We start from the raw sequence: 19,359 nt of genomic DNA on the forward strand, positions 1-19,359 counted from the left end.
AGCTTGATGAGGAGACGTGTGGCCGGCCAGCTTAGAGGGGGTCACTGCTGCTAGCCGGAAAAACTTGGACTGGCATTGTGGGCACAGGAAGACTCCAGGGGGCTGCAAGAAGCCCCAGGTAAGTTAAAATCATTTTTCAAAGTTAAACTAAAGATTTCCTTAAGTTCTAAAACAAATTAAAAACAGAGAGAATAGATCTTTCCACAGTTGTCAGCTCTGTTTATGTTTATTTATTTATTGTATTTGTAAAGCGCCAACATATTACGCAGCGCTGGACATACGTTTAAGTTACAGGCAATATTTAGGGGTGACATACAGCAATAATGACAATACAGGAATACAAGAAAGCCAGATCACGCAGCACAATATGAGTACAAGGTAATGCTTAGTCAGTCACTGGATAGGAGCATGGAGATTAGGCAAGTTAGGTTCACTCAAATGCATAGCATGAGTTCACAGTAATGGCATGATCAGGTAGGACACAAATGGAGGATGACCCTGCCCAAAGGCTTACAATCTAGAGGGAGAGGTAGGGACACGAGAGGTAAGGGAGAGAGTTCAGCTGTGGGTTTAGAGCACTTGTGAGGGGTAGTAGGCCAGAGTGAAAAGGTGAGTTTTGAGGGCCTTCTTAAAGATGTTGGAGAGGGCTACCCTAATGGGTGGAGGTAGGGAGTTCCATAGTGTTGGAGCAGCTCTTGAGAAGTCCTGGAGACGTGCTTGGGACTGGGTGATGCTGGGGGGGGGGGGGGGGGGGGGGCGCTCAGGCGAAGTTCATTGGAAGAGCAGAGTGAGCGGCTAGGTGTGTACCTCTAAGTAAGATTGGAAATGTAGGTTGGACAGGTTTTGTGGACAGATTTGTAGGTCGCAGTATCTTGAATCTGATTCTGGACTGGGTAGGAAGCCAGTGGAGGGATACACAGAGGGGAGCCGCGGTGGTGGAGTGATGGGAGGAGTAGATAATTCTGGCTGCCGAATTCATGATGGACTGCAGTGGGGCTATTCGGGTCATAGGGAGACCAGACAGAAGGGCATTGCAGTAGTCAAGGTAGAAAATTATGAGGGCATGGATGAGGAGTTTGGTGGTGGCAGAGGTCAGGAAAGGGTGAATCTTACAGATGTTATGAAGGTGGAAGTTGCAGGACTTTGTGAGGTTTTGGATGTGGGAAGTGAAGGAGAGTGCGGAGCCCATGGTGACACCCAGACAGCGGGCTTGAGAGGTAGGGCGAATGGTAGTGTGGTTAACAGTGACATGCACATCTGGGAGGTTCATGGATGGCTGGGGTAAGAAGATCATAAATTCCGTTTTGTCCAGATTTAGTTTCAGGAACCTAGAGGACATCGAGGAGGAGATGGCTGATAGGCAGGAGGAGACCTTGTCCATGGTAGGGTTGGATTTGTCAGGGGTGTGGAGGTAGATCTGGGTGTCATCTGCATACAGATGATAGTTAAAACCCATGGAGGAGATAACCTTGCCAATGGAGGATGTGTACAGGGAGAACAGTAGGGGGCCAAGGACCAAGCCTTGGGGGACTCCCACCGAGAGGTGGTTGGGGGTGGACGAGGACTCATTGAAGGAGGTCATGTAGAAGCAGTTGGAGAGGTAGGATGAAAGCCAGGTTAGGGCGAGATCGTTAATGCCCATGGACTGGAGGGATTGGAGGAGTAGGGGATGATCTACTGTGTCAAAAGCTGATGAAAGGTCAAGGAGGAGGAGAATGGAGTATTTACCTTCAGCTTTAGCTAAGGCAAGGTCATTGACCACTTTGATGAAAGCAGTTTCGGTTGAGTGGGCAGGCCGAAATCCAGAATGCAGTGGGTCTAGCAGTGAGTTGGCATTGAGGTACTGGGTCAGGCATTTGTGAACCAGATGCTCAAGGAGTTTTGAGGCAAAGGGGAGGGGAGAGATAGGGCGGTAGTTGGAGGGTAGCAAGGGGTTGAGGGAGGGTTTCTAGTACAGTGGCCTGCTTGAAGTCTGAGGGGAAGGTGGATGGGGAGAGGTTAAACAGGGTAGTGAGGACTGGGGCCAATTCTGTGAAGTGAGGCTGGAGTAAATCAGAAGGGATAGGGTCAAGGGGGGACGTAGGGGTATGGGAAGTCTGCAGTAGGTGGTTGACTTCCTCAGTGGTAGTAGGAGTGAAGGAGGTGAGGGGAGGAAAGGGTGGTGGAGGAGCTGGTTGGGAGGGGGTGGGAGGTGAAGATTGGATATTTCCTGACGGAAAGAGACAATATTGTTGGTGAAGTGGGTGGCTAAATCTGTGGCAGAGAGGGAGGAAAAGGTAGATTGGGGGGGGGGGGGGGCAAAAAGACACGGGGGGGTTGAAGCTTGTGCTCCGATGAGCTTGGTAAAGGGTTCCTGCTTCGCATGAGCAAGGGCAGTGTGGAACTGCAGCAGGTTAGTCATGTACTGTAGGAAATCCTGGTTATATTTCATAATTTGCAAATATGTTACAGCATATAGCCATTCCATTCAAGGGGCACAGCCATGACTGCTTTGTAGGAGGTGCGAGTCTGAGGAATAAGACATTACCCCTTCTTCTCTTACGTTCCCTGCATGAATTATCTCAAAGAGCTCCTTCTTCAGTCCTGCTCATCCAAGATGGCAAACTAGGGAAAAAAAATCTTAACGTGTTGCGAAATTTTTATTCCCCCTCTTAAGGCCAAGCACACACGCTAAAATTAAGTCAGCTGAGGTGGCTAGTAACAACTGACTGCTGATAATCTGGTGTGTGTATAGCAGCCTCTGACCGCTGCCCGGCCATTGATGTCGCCACTCGTCATGCCTGTGCGTGACATCACATCCTCACCTCTCCATCGGGCCCTCCGTAACCCCAATTTACAAAAATACACGTCGAATGCCTATAGAATAAATACACGCCTGTACAGCCTCGGCTCAGTGGTGTCACCAGAGTGAACGGGTCCCAATCCCAGACGATCAAGGATGAGCCTTACAGGCATATGGTAGATGTTTCTGCCACAGTTTCCAACCTTTACTGAGTAAGTCAGAATATGTCTGAGATTGAAAGAACACAATCTATTTTAGTACCTTTGTCACTACTGTATGATCTCAGCAGAGTTTATAAGGTCTATTTTTAAGTGTACTTCATCCCCTTATTGCTAATCGCACCATCCTACTTGACAATGGGGGGCCAATAGGCGATAAGAGGCAGAAAAGCTGTGTAGCTGTCTCCCATGATGCTAGAGGACTCCCATGATCCTAGAGGAGTCCAGTGACTGAAAAGAGGAAAGATAGCTGAACTAACCCTCTTCCCTCATGCTCTATATGCCCATGAAGTAGCCCATTGAGTTGAATATGATCCAAAATGTGATATAAGTATATAAGGTAAATGGAAAATGAAGAATAAGTCTATAGTTAAAGAACAGCTAAACTATACTAGATTTGTGCTGGCAAACACATTATGTGTTCAGTTTGACATGTAGAAACATCATTGTTCATGCTTCCACTGTAGCTATATTCCCCAGACACAATCTAAAATAGATTTAGCTTTGGGGTGTAATCGGCATGGATGTTTACCGCTCCTGACTCGGAGGTGCTCTGTGATAATCAAGCATGCTTTAAAATGCAGTTTGCCTACAGTGCCAGCCATGATAAGACGCTTCATATTTGTGCTGCAGTAGAGGTAATTATGCTGAGTACAAACTGTCTAATGCAGTGAGGAATGCTGTATTTATATCAGGTTTAACTACACATACATGCCAATGAAATTAATAGAAATAAATTACACATCTACTGTATTTTTAAGTGCACAACCTTTTTAATGAAAATAATAAAATGCTTGGTATTGCTGGTTAAAATGTGTATGTGAAGGGCATGTTAAAATATAATTAATACATGGCTTAATTCTCCAACTGCTGAACAAGATATTGCCAAAGCCAAGTATTTTTCTTTGGTAGAAACCTTTGCTGTAATGTAGACTCAACAATCCGGCAGCATGATTGGCTACAGGGCGTAAAAGTATGATTTATACTATTCTTACTGCTAAAAATGGAAACTAAATTCAGGGTTTTGAATCTTCAGTACACGTGACACTCTGTACATCTATTTATTTTTGTTGTTATGATGAATATAATAAGTATTTTTCAGATTTGATTTCCTTTTAACCCATTTGTTAGGTTCAAAGTGATGTTGTGCCATTAACCGTATTCAATATTTGATCAATAACTTACAGTTGTGAAGTGAAGGGTTGTACACTTGTGTAATTTGAAAGATAACGGAGTAGAAAGCAGGGCTGTGGAGTTGGAGTCGAGGAGTCTGAGCTGGACCACTTTTGATTACCTGGAGTCGATGGTTTCCTAATCTGAGGAGTCTGAGTCGGATGATTTTTGTACCAACTCCACAGCCCTGGTAAGTATTAGATTAAGGAGTTAGAGTTGATGAGTCAGAGCAATTTTGAGTACCTGGAATCGGAGTTGATGGTTTCATAAATTGAGGAGAGGGAGGGGAGTCAGATGGTTTTTGTATTGACTCCACAGCCCAGGTAGAAAAGGATTAACATTTGAAATTCCTTAAAGAGAATCTGTAACGACAAAACGTCCCCTGGGGGGTACTCACCTCGGATGGGGGAAGCCTCAGGATCCTAATGAGGCTTCCCACGCCGTCTGCCGTCCCTCGGGGGTCTCGCTGTAGCCCTCCGTACAGCGGTGACGTAATATTTACCTTCCTGGCTCCTGCGCAGGCGCTCTGGTGGCTGTCGGCTCCGAAGGAGGCGGAAATACCCGATCGCCGTCGGGTCCGCTCTACTGCACAGGCGCAAGTCTCCGGCGCCTGTGCAGTAGAGCGGACCCGACTGAGATCGGGTATTTCCGCCTCCTTCGGAGCGAAAGCAGCCACAGCGCCCCCGCTGGAGCCTGCAAAGGTATATATTGAATTGAACAGTCGGGCCTGTCGCCGGCTGTTTGGAGGGCTGCAGCGAGACCTCCGTGGGACAGAGGACGGCGTGGGAAGCCTCATTAGGATCCTGAGGCTTCCCCCACCCGAGGTGAGTACCCCCCAGGGGACGTTTTTGATGTTACAGAGTCTCTTTAAGTACCAGCTGGATATCTCTCATCTCACATTATCTCTGCAAATGCGTACATTTAACCACTTCCCGACCGCCTAACGCACAGAGGCGGCCGGGAAGTGCACCCCGCAAGGACCGCCGTATAGACAAATGGCGGCGGTCCTTGTAGGGGCATGGGCGGAGCGATCGCGTCATCCGTGACGCGATCCTCCGCCTGGCGCCGCTCACCCGCCGCAACATCCCGCCGGCCATACGGAAGCGCCGGCGGGATGTTAACCCGACGATCGCCGCATACAAAGTGTATAATACACTTTGTAATGTTTACAAAGTGTATTATACAGGCTGCCTCCTGCCCTGGTGGTCCCAGTGTCCGAGGGACCACCAGGGCAGGCTGCAGCCACCCTAGTCTGCACCAAGCACACTGATTTTTCCCCCCCCCCTGCCCCAGATCGCCCACAGCACCCATCAGACCCCCCCTGCCCACCCCCCAGACCCCTGTTTGCACCCAATCACCCACCTAATCACCCATCAATCACTCCCTGTCACTTATCTGTCAACGCAATTTTTTTTTATCCCCCCCCTGCCCCCTGCTCCCTCCTGATCACCCCCCACCCCTCAGATTCTCCCCAGACCCCCCCCCCCATGTACTGTATGCATCTATCCCCCCTGATCACTTGTCAATCACCTGTCAATCACCTGTCAATCACCCCCTGTCACTGCCACCCATCAATCAGCCCCTAACCTGCCCCTTGCGGGCAATCTGATCACCCCCCCCACACCAATAGATCGCCCGCAGATCCGACGTCAGATCACCTCCCAAATCCATTGTTTACATCTATTCTCTCCTCTAAACACCCACTAATTACCCATCAATCACCCATCAATCACCCCCTATCACCACCTGTCACTGTTACCTATCAGATCAGACCCTAATCTGCCCCTTGCGGGCACCCAATCACCCGCCCACACGCTCAGATTGCCCTCAGACCCCCCCCTTATCAATTCGCCAGTGCATTAATTACATCTGTCCTTCCCTGTAATAACCCACTAATCACCTGTCAATCACCTGCCAATTACCTATCACCCATCAATCACCCCCTGTCACTGCCACCCAACAATCAGCCCCTAACCTGCCCCTTGCGGGCAATCTGATCACCCACCCACACCAATAGATCGCCCGCAGATCCGACATCAGATCACCACCCAAGCGCAGCGTTTACATCTATTCTCTCCTCTAAACACCCACTAATTACCCATCAATCACCCATCAATCACCCCCTATCACCACCTGTCACTGTTACCCATCAGATCAGACCCTAATCTGCCCCTTTGCGGGCACCCAATCACCCGCCTACACGCTCAGATTGCCCTCAGACCCCCCCTTTTTAATTCGCCAGTGCAATATTTACATCTGTTCTCCCCTGTAATAACCCACTGATTACCTGTCAATCACCTATCAATCACCCATCAATCACCCCCTGTCACTGCCACCCATCAATCACCCCCTGTCACTGCCACCCATCAATCACCCGCTGTCACTGCCACCCATCAATCAGCCCCTAACCTGCCCCTTGCGGGCAATCTGATCACCCACCCACACCAATAGATCGCCCGCAGATCCGACGTCCGATCACCTCCCAAGTGCAGTGTTTACATCTGTTCTCTACCCTAAACACCCACTAATTACCCATCAATCACCCCCTGTCACTGCTACCTATCAGATTAGACCCCTATCTGCCCCTAGGGCACTCAATCACCCGCCCACACCCTCATAATGCCCTCAGACCCCAGCCCTGATCACCTCGCCAGTGCATTGCTTGCATCTATTCCCCCCTCTAATCACACCTTGAGACACCCATCAATCACCTCCTGTCACCCCCTAGCACACCTACCCATCAGATCAGGCCCTAATTTGCCCCGTGTGGGCTCCTGATCACTCGGCCAAACCCTCAGATCCCCCTCAGACCCCCTTCCGATCACCTCCCCAGTGCATTGATTGCATCTATTTTCCCCTCTAACCACCCCCTGAGACACCCATCAATCACCTCCTGTCACCCCCCTAGCACTCCTATCCATCAGATCAGGCCCAATACAACCTGTCATCTAAAAGGCCACCCTGCTTATGACCGGTTCCACAAAATTCGCCCCCTCATAGACCACCTGTCATCAAAATTTTCAGATGCTTATACCCCTGAACAGTCATTTTGAGACATTTGGTTTCCAGACTACTCACGGTTTTGGGCCCGTAAAATGCCAGGGCGGTATAGGAACCCCACAAGTGACCCCATTTTAGAAAACAAGACACCCCAAGGTATTCTGTTAGGTGTATGACGAGTTCATAGATTTTATTGTTTGTCAAAAGTTAGCGGAAATTGATTTTTATTGGGTTTTTTTCACAAAGTGTCATTTTTCACTAACTTGTGACAAAAAATAAAATCTTCTATGAACTCACCATACACCTAACGGAATACCTTGGGGTGTCTTCTTTCTAAAATGGGGTCACTTGTGGGGTTCCTATACTGCCCTGGCATTTTAGGGGCCCTAAACCGCGAGGAGTAGTCTAGAAAACAAATGCCTCAAAATGACCTGTGAATAGGACGTTGGGCCCCTTAGCGCACCTAGGCTGCAAAAAAGTGTCACACGTGGTACCGCCGTACTCAGGAAAAGTAGTATAATGTGTTTTGGGGTGTATTTTTACACATACCCATGCTGGGTGGGAGAAATTTCTATGTAAATGGACAATTGTGTGTAAAAAAAAATCAAACAATTGTCATTTACAGAGATATTTCTCCCACTTAGCATGGGTATGTGTAAAAATACACCCCAAAACACATTATACTACTTCTCCTGAGTACGGCGGTACCACATGTGTGGCACTTTTTTACACCCTAAGTACGCTAAGGGGCCCAAAGTCCAATGAGTACCTTTAGGATTTCACAGGTCATTTCGCGACATTTGGTTTCAAGACTACTCCTCACGGTTTAGGGCTCCTAAAATGCCAGGGCAGTATAGGAACCCCACAAATGACCCCATTCTAGAAAGAAGACACCCAAAGGTATTCCGTTAGGAGTATGGTGAGTTCATAGAAGATTTTATTTTTTGTCACAAGTTAGCGGAAAATGACACTTTGTGAAAAAAACAATTAAAATCAATTTCCGCTAACTTGTGACAAAAAAATAAAAACTTCTATGAACTCACCATACTCCTAACGGAATACCTTGGGGTGTCTTCTTTCTAAAATGGGGTCATTAGTGGGGTTCCTATACTGCCCTGGCATTTTAGGGGCCCTAAACCGTGAGGAGTAGTCTTGAAACAAAAATGACCTGTGAAATCCTAAAGGTACTCATTGGACTTTGGGCCTTTTAGCGCAGTTAGGGTGCAAAAAAGTGCCACACATGTGGTATTGCCGTACTCGGGAGAAGTAGTACAATGTGTTTTGGGGTGTATTTTTACACATACCCATGCTGGGTGGGAGAAATACCTCTGTAAATGACAATCTTTTGATTTTTTTACACACAATTGTCCATTTACAGAGTTATTTCTCCCACCCAGCATGGGTATGTGTAAAAATACACCCCAAAACACATTGTACTACTTCTCCCGAGTACGGCGATACCACATGTGTGGCACTTTTTTGCACCCTAACTGCGCTAAAGGGCCCAAAGTCCAATGAGTACCTTTAGGATTTCACAGGTCATTTTGAGAAATTTCGTTTTTAAGACTACTCCTCACGGTTTAGGGCCCCTAAAATGCCAGGGCAGTATAGGAACCCCACAAATGACCCCATTTTAGAAAGAAGACACCTCAAGGTATTCCGTTAGGAGTATAGCGAGTTCATAGAAGATTTTATTTTTTGTCACAAGTTAGCGGAAATTGATTTTAATAGTTTTTTTTCACAAAGTGTCATTTTCCGCTAACTTGTGACAAAAAATAAAATCTTCTATAACTCACCATACTCCTAACGGAATACCTTGGGGTGTCTTCTTTCTAAAATGGGGTCATTTGTGGGGTTCCTATACTGCCCTGGCATTTTAGGGGCCCTAAACCGTGAGGAGTAGTCTTGAAACGAAATTTCTCAAAATGACCTGTGAAATCCTAAAGGTACTCATTGGACTTTGGGCCCTTTAGCGCAGTTAGGGTGCAAAAAAGTGCCACACATGTGGTATCGCCGTACTCAGGAGAAGTAGTATAATGTGTTTTGGGGTGTATTTTTACACATACCCATGCTGAGTGGGAGAAAGATCTCTGTAAATGGACAATTGTGTGTAAAAAAAATTAACAAATTGTCATTTACAGAGATATTTCTCCCACCCAGCATGGGTATGTGTAAAAATACACCCCAAAAGACATTATACTACTTCTCCAGAGTACGGCAATACCACATGTGTGGCACTTTTTTGCAGCCTAACTGCGCTAAGGGGTCCAAAGTCCAATGAGCACCTTTAGGCTTTACAGGGGTGCTTACAATTTAGCACCCCCCAAAATGTCAGGACAGTAAACACACCCCACAAATGACCCCATTTTGGAAAGTAGACCCTTCAAGGTATTCAGAGAGGGGCATGGTGAGTCCTTGGCAGATTTCATTTTTTTTTTGTCGCAAGTTAGAAGAAATGGAAACTTTTTTTTTTTTTTTCTCACAAAGTGACATTTTCCCCTTACTTGTAAAGATAATAATATCTTCTATGAACACACTATGCCTCTCAGTGAATACTTTGGGATGTCTTCTTTCCAAAATGGGGTCATTTGGGGGGTATTTATACTATCCTGGAATTCTAGCCCCTCATGAAACATGACAGGGGGTCAGAAAAGTCATAGATGCTTGAAAATAGGAAAATTCACTTTTTGCACCATAGTTTGTAAACGCTATAACTTTTACCCAAACCAATAAATATACACTGAATGGTTTTTTTTTTATCCAAAACATGTTTGTCCACATTTTTCGTGCTGCATGTATACAGAAATTTTACTTTATTTGAAAAATGTCAGCACAGAAAGTTAAAAAAAATCATTTTTTTGCTAAAATTCATGTCTTTTTTGATGAATATAATAAAAAGTAAAAATTGCAGGAGCAATCAAATAGCACCAAAAGAAAGCTTTATTAGTGACAAGAAAAGGAGCCAAAATTCATTTAGGTGGTAGGTTGTATGAGCGAGCAATAAACCGTGAAAGCTGCAGTGGTCTGAATGGAAAAAAAAGTGGCCGGTCCTTAACCACTTCAGCCTACAGCTTCGAAAATCTTATGCATCCGAGCAATGTTCACCTCCCATTCATTCGCAAATAACTTTATCGCTACTTATCAAAATTAATTGATCTATATCTCGTTTTTTCCGCCACTAATTAGGCTTTCTTTGGGTAGTACATTTTGCTAAGAGGCACTTTACTGTAAATGCATTTTAACAGGAAGATTAAGATAGAAATGGAAAAAAATCATTATTTCTCAGTTTTTGGCCATTATAGTTTAAAATTAATACATGCTACAGTAATTAAAACCTATGCATTTTATGTGCAAATTTGTCCCGCTTATTACACCGTTTAAATTACGTCCCTATCACAATTTATGGCGCCGATATTTTATTTAGAAATAAAGGTGCATTTTTTCAATTTGCGTCCATCACTATTTACAAGCTTATAATTTTAAAAAATTTAATAAGATACTCTCTTGACATGTATATTTGAAAAGTTCAGACCCTTAGGTAACTATTTATGTAGTTTTTTTTTTTTTAATTGTAATTTTTTTTATTTTTTTTTAATACAAAAATGTATTTGGGTAATTTTAGTTTGTGAGGGAAATTGCTAATTTTAGATGTAATATAATGTATTTTTTTATTTAATAAAAGTATGTGGGTGCAGTTTACTATTTGGCCTCAAGATGGCCACATTCAAAAAATTCCTGGATGCGAACAATGTCGCATCTAGGAACTAAAATGAAGAGAAGAAGTTTCCTGGGGGCAGAAATATCACGCTCTCTGATGAGAAAGCGTCCGTATTTCTGCCGGGGACTTAGATCGGTGAATGGGAATTATATTCCCATTCACTGATCGGGGGGGCAGCGGGAGCGCGCTTGGGCATGCGCCCGATCGCGCGCACCACACGGCTGCAGCACCACTGCCTATCTGGACGGATATATGCGTCCAGATATGGCGAAGTGGTTAAGGGGTAGAAAGCCCTAGGTCCTCAAGTGGTTAAAATAGCCGCAAGTTAAAATGGGCGCGGATATCGGTAAACTTAAATCTCAATTACAATGGCAATAGCCGTTTTTTTTTCTTCTTTTCCTTCCGCGCTACTTCTCCTTTGCACAAATCTCGGTTATTACCGCACTTCATGTGCACCTCATGCGCGTCTATTAGCGCTTACAAATCTTTTATCCTGTTTTTTTCAGCAGCTAAAGCTCCATTGGCTTTTTATCTTGAGAGCGGTTGTAGCCGCTATTATGAGTACTAAATCCTTTGGGCGCCTGCCTGTATAGTAGAACCCCGAACAGCTGCGTGGTGGAGGGGGGTGAAGGGAGCTTTAGCTCCCTGCTGTGGAGTGAAGGGTGCAGCAAACCCTGACATCTGGAGCAGAGCCCTGGCATCTATACAGAGAGAACAGATGCTGCATTCCAGAGCACAAATAGCGTCGGGAGCTGGGTGCCGCTGCAGAACACCAGCTATATAGTTTAAATCGGGTGAGTACACAAACTGCAGAAGAAGAAGCTGGGAGCTGAGAACTATGGAAGGAGCTGAGAGTAATTGCAGTGTTCTGCTCCAGATGCCCAGGCTCTCTGCTTCCTTTGCCCCATAACACTGCAGTAACACTCAGCTTCCAACTTATGTCACAATTCTCAGTTCCCAGCTTGTTCTGCACTTTTGCCTCCAAATACCAGTTCTAGCCATATAGCCTGTGTGTTCTGCAGCGGCACCCAGCTCCCACCGATATTTGTACACGGGCTCCATTGCCGAAATTACAGAGCCCAACTCACAGCACTGCCTGGTGTAGATGCCAGGGCTCCGTAATGTTCAATATAGATACACTAGGGCAGTTCACATCTCACCTTAGGGGAAAAAAATGCTGAGAAACACATGTAGCTGATGCAACTGTAGCAATTGTTTACTTTAAAAAATACATTTTGATACTGTTACCAATACAAGAATGTCAGCATATGCAAGCAGAGAAACGTAAAGTACCAAAGGCAGGGCTGCTGCTACAGCAGGTGTATATTGATTTGTATATACTTGTTACTATATATAATGTATCTTTGTATCTTTGCAGTTTATTAAGTCAGTCTACTTTAGCAGTGTAAGCAAGCACTGATTTGGCTAGTATATGAACTATGTACCACTTCATTGTGCCCAAATTCTAATAAAAGAGCGTACACACGTAAGGTGGTAACTATGAATAATGCGCAGTGTGTATTGGTCAGAAATAAATTCCGCTAATTAATAATTTACTTGTGGGTATTGAAATCAGAGCAAATAATTATGGTGCACAGATCTGCTGTATAATTACGGTGCCACCATTCAAATCACAGGAAAACACAAATACCGGCTTTAAGTCTTAAATAATGACGCATGGCTGCTTTGGTACAGTTTGAAACTTGAATTATGCCGCACTACCGATATTCTGTTAACTGCATGTTTGAAGGATTAAAGCTTTTACTGTGTAATCCCCACCAGCATTGCCAACATTCCCCGTATTCCTGCTGTTTTCATAACCCTGCCTGTCTGTTCTGCCACTTTCTAAGCCCCGTGTATCCCCGGTTTTGTTACCGTCACACTGACTGTACCTGCTTTGCTTTCCTTCCCCTGACTCAGCACTAATGCCATGTATGCTCCGCTCATCCCTGGTGCCCTCAGCTTGCCACGCAGTATCGATCATCCCTGCATTTCCTTATGCACGATCACTATTTCTTTACCGCTCAGTACAGCTAATTCCCGCAGTTTTCACTTGCCCACACTACTGCCGCTATAGAAACATTAAGCAATAATTGTCATTTTTATGATTGCTCAGCTCGCACTCATTCACTGCACCTCTCTTCTTCGGTTTTCTCCCCGACTCCACACTGCACTGCCGTTATTTAAGCATCTATCAGCACTCAGATGATTTAAGAAACATTAGTGCATACTATATTTTTATAGCTTTGTGTGCTAAAGATGTCAGGAGTGTCTCCCACATAAAGCTGCAGGCTCAGACGTCACAACAGCCACGGAGCCATAGCCGCAAAAAAAAAAAAAAAATCAAATGAACTAATAATCAAAAGAGAGCCACTTTACCATAGCCGCAAAACATCAAAGCCTCTAATACTCTAACGAGAGCCATAGCCGCAGGCACAGACGCGAGTTACAGCGGCATATGCATAGCCGTTTAATGCGCCCATTTTATTCAGTCTGCGCCGTGACTTAGAGCTGTAGCCGATAAATACATTGGCGTAATAGCTGCGCCCATTTCAACTTGCGCTTCAATTAACTGATCCGCTGCAAATGTCTAGTAATTGTCATTGCTAAAGCGATGCTGAATAAATGTATACGAAGTGGAGGATGGCAGAAATAGTTATGTGTTTGGCTAAGATATATATATATATATATATATATATATATATATATATATATTTCAGAAATCCTATGTTATGAATACTTTGTATTGGTTAAAATAGTGCTCCTGCATAGTCATGTATTCTGTCTATCATGACTGAAGAAAGAGCAGTGGGAGGTATAAAGTGTTTTGTGTGATATTATTATAAAGAACAACATGTACCTGGTAATAGGGCTTGTGGAGATCTCATATCTTTTGCTTTTGCGCTTTCCTCTCTTTCCGATGCTCTGTCTGCAGAACAAGTGACCTCTGTCTACATCTCCTGCTCTACTTCTGTTCCTATATGTGATTTCTTTAATTATTTAAAAGCAGGGGCTGAGCTGCGCAGCCTTCTCAGCCATTTGATGTTTTCATTTCAGCAGCCGCAGGAAGCAGAGACGGTGTTTCGTCTTGTAAATGAAGCATGAAAATCTAAATACTTTATGCTGCAAACCTTTATTTATTACACGTCTGCACAAGCCAGAGACCGACTCTGTTCTCCTGGTTTCTTGCTTTAAAGCCCCTTTAGTATGGTGCATTGGCAGCTTGGCATCTCATTTTTTTTCTATTCAGTACTGTTTTAGAATAACTACATGCTCTTTTCATGTACCGGCATGATCTGAATAACAGCATGGGCACAGCTATATCAACAAGTAATCCCGCTCACCAATTATCCTACTTTATTGTGTCATTTACTTAGTTTATGGAAGCAGTTAGCAACTTGCAAGTATTGCTTGACCTTGTGCCAAGTGATTTCATGAACTGTGCGTGTGATGCTGCATTCTATAGGCAGGGAATTCCAGACTGATCAGCCATCCTGACCCTATGGGGGACATTGCTGGGGGTTTCGACATCCTCCTCCTGGATCTTCTGTAAGGGCTCCCGGTATCTTCGGCAGTCAGGGCTTACTGCACATCCCTGCCCGTCGCTAGGAACTCTCCTGGCAACAGGAGCGAGACAGGGGAGCATGCGCGCAGCTGCACTGCAAATGCGCCGAGTGTCTGAAGATACTGGGAGCCCTTACAGAAGATCCAGGGGGAGGACGGCACAGAAGGGGCAATCAGGCCGGAGGGGGCTGGGGAAGCCCCAGGTATGATTTTTTTTTTTCTAATCTCAGACACCCTTTAAGATTTTCTGACTTTGCTTAAAGGGGAACTGAAGGTATACGGAGGCTGCCATATTTCCTTTTAAGCAATTCCAGTTGCCTGGCAGCCCTGGTGATCCTCTGCCTCTAATACTATTAGCCATATCCCCTGAACAAGCATGCAGCAGATCAGGTGTTTCAGACTTTAACCAGTTCAGCCTTCAGTCGTTTTCACTTTATGCATCCGAGCAATGTTCACCTCCCATTCATTAGCCTTAACTTTATCACTACTTATCACAATGAACTGATCTATGTCTTGTTTTTTCCGCCACCAATTAGGCTTTCTTTGGGTGGTACATTTTGCTAAGAGCCACTTTAATGTAAATGCATTTTAACAGGAAGAATAAGAAAAAAAACGGAAAAAAATCATTATTTCTCAGTTTTCAGCCATTATAGTAGAAAATAATACATGCCTCCATAATTAAAACTCATGTATTGTATTTGCCCATCTGTCCCGGTTATTACACCGTTTATATTATGTCCATATCACAATGTATAGCGACAATATTTTATTTGGAAATAAAGGTGCATTTTTTCCGTTTTGCATCCATCACTGTTTACAAGTTTAAAATTAAAAAAAAAAATAGGACTATTTCATCTTTACATTGATATTTAAAAAGTTTAGACCCTTAGGTAAATATTTACATGTTTTTTTTTTTTTATTGTAATGTTTTTTTGTTTTTTTTATATTAAACATTTTATTTGGGTATTTTTTGGGAGAATGGGATGTAAATAGTATTTGTTTGGGGTAAATATATGTGCATTTTTTTTTTTATTTTTTTTTTTTACATTTAGTTGTAGTTTTACTTTTTGGCCACAAGATGGCAGCCATGAGTTGGTTTACATGACGTCACTCTAAGCGTAACATACACTTAGAGGGACGCAAGAAGCGAGAAAAAGCGAAGCTTCCGAGAGAAGCTGTCGCTTTTTCTGCGGGGGAGAGGAATCCGTGATCGGGCACCATAGCCCGATTCACTGATTGCCTGGCTAACGAACCGCAGTCCGGGAGCATGTGTGCACGCACGCAATCGGCCGCGTGCGGACGGCCTCCTGGACGTAGGTACTACGTCTAGGAGGCAAAAGTGGTTAAAGTCAGATCTGACAAGACTAGCTGCATGCTTGTTTCTGGTGTTATTCAGATAAAACTGCAGAGAAATAGACCAGCAGGGCTGCCAGGCAACTGGTATTGATTAAAAGGAAATAAATATGGCAGCCTCCGTTATACCTCTTACTTCAGTTCCCCTTTAACATGCTCACAGACACATTTTGACAGACACCTGTCTGTTTGCATTACCTAAGCAAACACTGCCAGTATGCTGAAAGTTAAAATCCTTGCCTGAATGCAGGAAAATGGGGACTGTTGGCTAAGCTGACCATCCTTGTCTTGGTACTGCTGATGAAGCAAAAACATTGGCAAACATTCATATTCCCACTGACTTGAAAATGATCCAGTCCAGTCCAGTAGCTGCTGATCAAGTAGCCAACAGCGAATTAATTAACCAGTATCTCGGGACTAAGGCCCTGTACACACATCAGACCACCATAGTCTTTGGAAAATGAAAGAACACAGACTAATTTTACCCTCTTCCATGTAGTATGAGAGCCATACCTACACAGTCTATCCTATTGAGCTGAACTCCCCATCAGATAGAAATCTTTGCAAGATGCTGCACACAAAGATGCTGTAGTACATTCAAAAGATCAGTATCTGCAAAAGATCTGTTCCTGCAAAAGATCCGTTCCTGCAAAAGATCCGTTCCTGCAAAATGTATTCATAGTCTATTATATCTGCAGATCCTCATACACACCTTGTTTAACAGACATTCATCTGCAGATCAGATCCACCAGGATGGATCTTCAGATCTGCAGATGATTGTCTGATCTGCAGATGAATGTCGGTTAAACAAGGTGTGTATGAGGATCTGCAGATATCATAGACTATGAATGCATTTTGCAAGAATGGATCTTTTTCAGGAACTGTTTTTTTGCAGATAATGACCTGTTGAATGTGTACAGCATCTTTGTGTGCAGCATCTTGCAAAGATTTCTATCTGGTGGGGAGCTCAGCTCAATAGAATAGACTGTGTAGGTATGACTCTCATACTACATGGAAGCGGGTAAAATTGGTCTGTGACCTTTCATTTTCCAAAGACTATGGTCTGATGTGTGTATGCACCCTTAAAGGGGCACTATGGCTAAATATATGCTGTTCTAATATCCCTATTATCAGTTAATAGGGGCAGCATACATTTCTACACAGAGCTTATGTTAAAACAAAATACCTGCAAGTAGCATTATTTCCTCAGTGAACAGCTGTTCTCCCATCAGTAACTCAGCTGCAGCCGACCTGCTGTCCCCTCACTCAACTGTCATCTCCCTTCCTTGCCTCTCAGCAGAGATGCTGTTCTGTGTAACTGATTATTTATCTTCTGCTCACACACTTCTTGGTCTGTGGAAGCTGTTAGTAAGTAAACCATACATTCAGGAGTAAAGTGGGGACTTTTCAGCCAGCTAATTAAATTTTGAGAGAGCCAGAATTGAACCTGCAGAGTTCAACTTGGCTGTTAGAAGCAATAGTGATGTGCTAAAATTCAGAAATCTTCCCTGAACTGCATTGATTAAAAAACTGAACTGCAATCCAATCTTAGTCATGCCCTCTGTTTTGACAGAATGAAAGCCATAATAGATGACACTCTCCCTCAGTTCGAAAAAGTTTGGAAACCGTACTTTATATATTATTCCCATTGGCTTCCTGCGTCCCTCACGGCAGTATAGAGCAATATAACTTAAATGGTCTCACATAGGCACTTCCATATCTTCCGACTCCATCACTACAATAGGGTCGGTAGCAGCTCGGCAATAACTTCCTTTTACTTCCCCCTCTCCCCACTACTCACTTTCCCATTCCTTTCTCCTCTCTTTTCTCTCTTACCTCTTCCCTGATGGCTTCTGTCCCATCAGAATGAGGCAATTTATAACAAAAAGCTATTCACATAATGGTGACTAAATTTATAGTGTAGCCCACGGATTGGCCAGTGATCACATTATTCAGTGCTCCTGCGACCCCTGGTCTACACAGAAACCTATATGGTATGAACTGTCAAGATCATTAAACCGCCGATACTGCGTGGTGGTTTCTCCTTCCCTAGTACTTTTTATACTAGTTTGATGTTGACTTGGGATGCCAGTAATTGATGCCTCCGAGCTGCTGACATCCAAAATGTTTCTACATGTAATATAATCTGCCTCTGCAGATTTTGTTGTACCTTACGATGCATATAAATTTGCAATAAGCTGTTGATTGTAAAATGCATTTTGTTTTTACACTGTTGAGCTGCCTATTTTATATCCAAAACCAATAAAACTTTTTGAAAAAAAAAAAAAAAAACTGAACTGCATTGATTACATCATTGAAGCATCTGTATTGTGGTTATGAATGCAGTGCTGTTTTCTACCTCTGGAGGGAAAAGTTCCAAAATTGGCATGTGTATCAAGGTGAACACGGGGAACATGTGTAAAAAAAAAAAGGGGGGGGGTTCAAAAAGTCCTTATGCTTTTTGAGAAAATCAATTTTTAAATTTAGAAGGGAAACCGTATTTAAAAAAACAACAACAGTGCAACGTTGGATTGTAGCGGTTTTAGTTTTACTCATTTTATCGCTCATTCCGTAAGGAAGCTTTTACACTTATCTTTGGGAATTCCGCATGATTTTGAATAATGTGGAGATGAGTTTATTGCTCTCTGTTTTCCATTGAAGAAATATCCCCTTCTGTCTGTCTCTATGGCTTTGTTGCTTTAAAATAAAAAAAACTGGTAGTTTTGAGTCAATCTCCATTATTCAGTCACCTGGTGCTCTGATGGGAAACAGAATGCATTCCAGAGCTCTTTATGGCCATGGTCCCATGTACAACATTGTCACAATTCTCCCCTGGCACCTTCACAGTCTGTGTGGGCAGAATAAAATGTCTCTACTCCCTGGCTGTTCTGCCAAACTTATTCAGCATGTGGAATTATTGCTCCACCCACTTAGTGTTGACCTTATTTTCTAGCATCACCTGTGAAAAGGGGAGAAGAGAGAAAGTGCCTATGAAATTTTACTAAGTGATTGTGGCTTCACACAAAAAAATCTGAAGTTTACACATGTATGGATTGCATTAAAGGGAGTTGTAACGTCCAAAAATAAAACTAAAATGCCAAAATAGAGCTCCAAAAATATATGTAAACACTTTTTTTTCTAAAATAGGTCCCCTATTTCTTTTTCTTTTTACCTGGTTTGGGTGCCTTTTCCTAACTGCAGGAGCACTGCATGTGGGAAGCTTTTTTGCTTTTTTAGCTACAGTAACAAGATTATCTCAGCAGGCAAATAACAGAAAACATCCTATTTCAGATACGATGAGGACACTATGACCAGAAGGTAATTGAATCCCCCTCCGATGGTAACCAGCAGAAATATTATTTAATTTTTTTTGTATCATAGTACTCCGAAATCTGATAGCGGACACTAAAAACAACAGAATAGGTAAACTAAATGGGTCGTTTTTTATTAGATTTTTTTTTCAGTTAATTTGGAGTTTCATCCCACTTTAATATATTTTAATTCCTTAATATATTAACTTTTTTGACTTGAGGTTTTATTTAAACATCCCA

At 43.6% G+C, this 19,359-nt stretch overlaps 1 protein-coding gene across 12 annotated transcripts in view; it reads left to right on the forward strand.

Annotated features, from left to right (window-relative positions):
- Positions 1-19,359, forward strand: part of GRIP1 (glutamate receptor interacting protein 1) — a 799,607-nt gene that overhangs the window by 565,300 nt on the left and 214,948 nt on the right. The gene's annotated exons all lie outside the window — the stretch shown is intronic.

This window comes from Hyperolius riggenbachi, chromosome 3 (assembly GCF_040937935.1).
Source record: "Hyperolius riggenbachi isolate aHypRig1 chromosome 3, aHypRig1.pri, whole genome shotgun sequence".
In the NCBI taxonomy this organism is placed as follows: Eukaryota; Metazoa; Chordata; class Amphibia; order Anura; family Hyperoliidae; genus Hyperolius; species Hyperolius riggenbachi.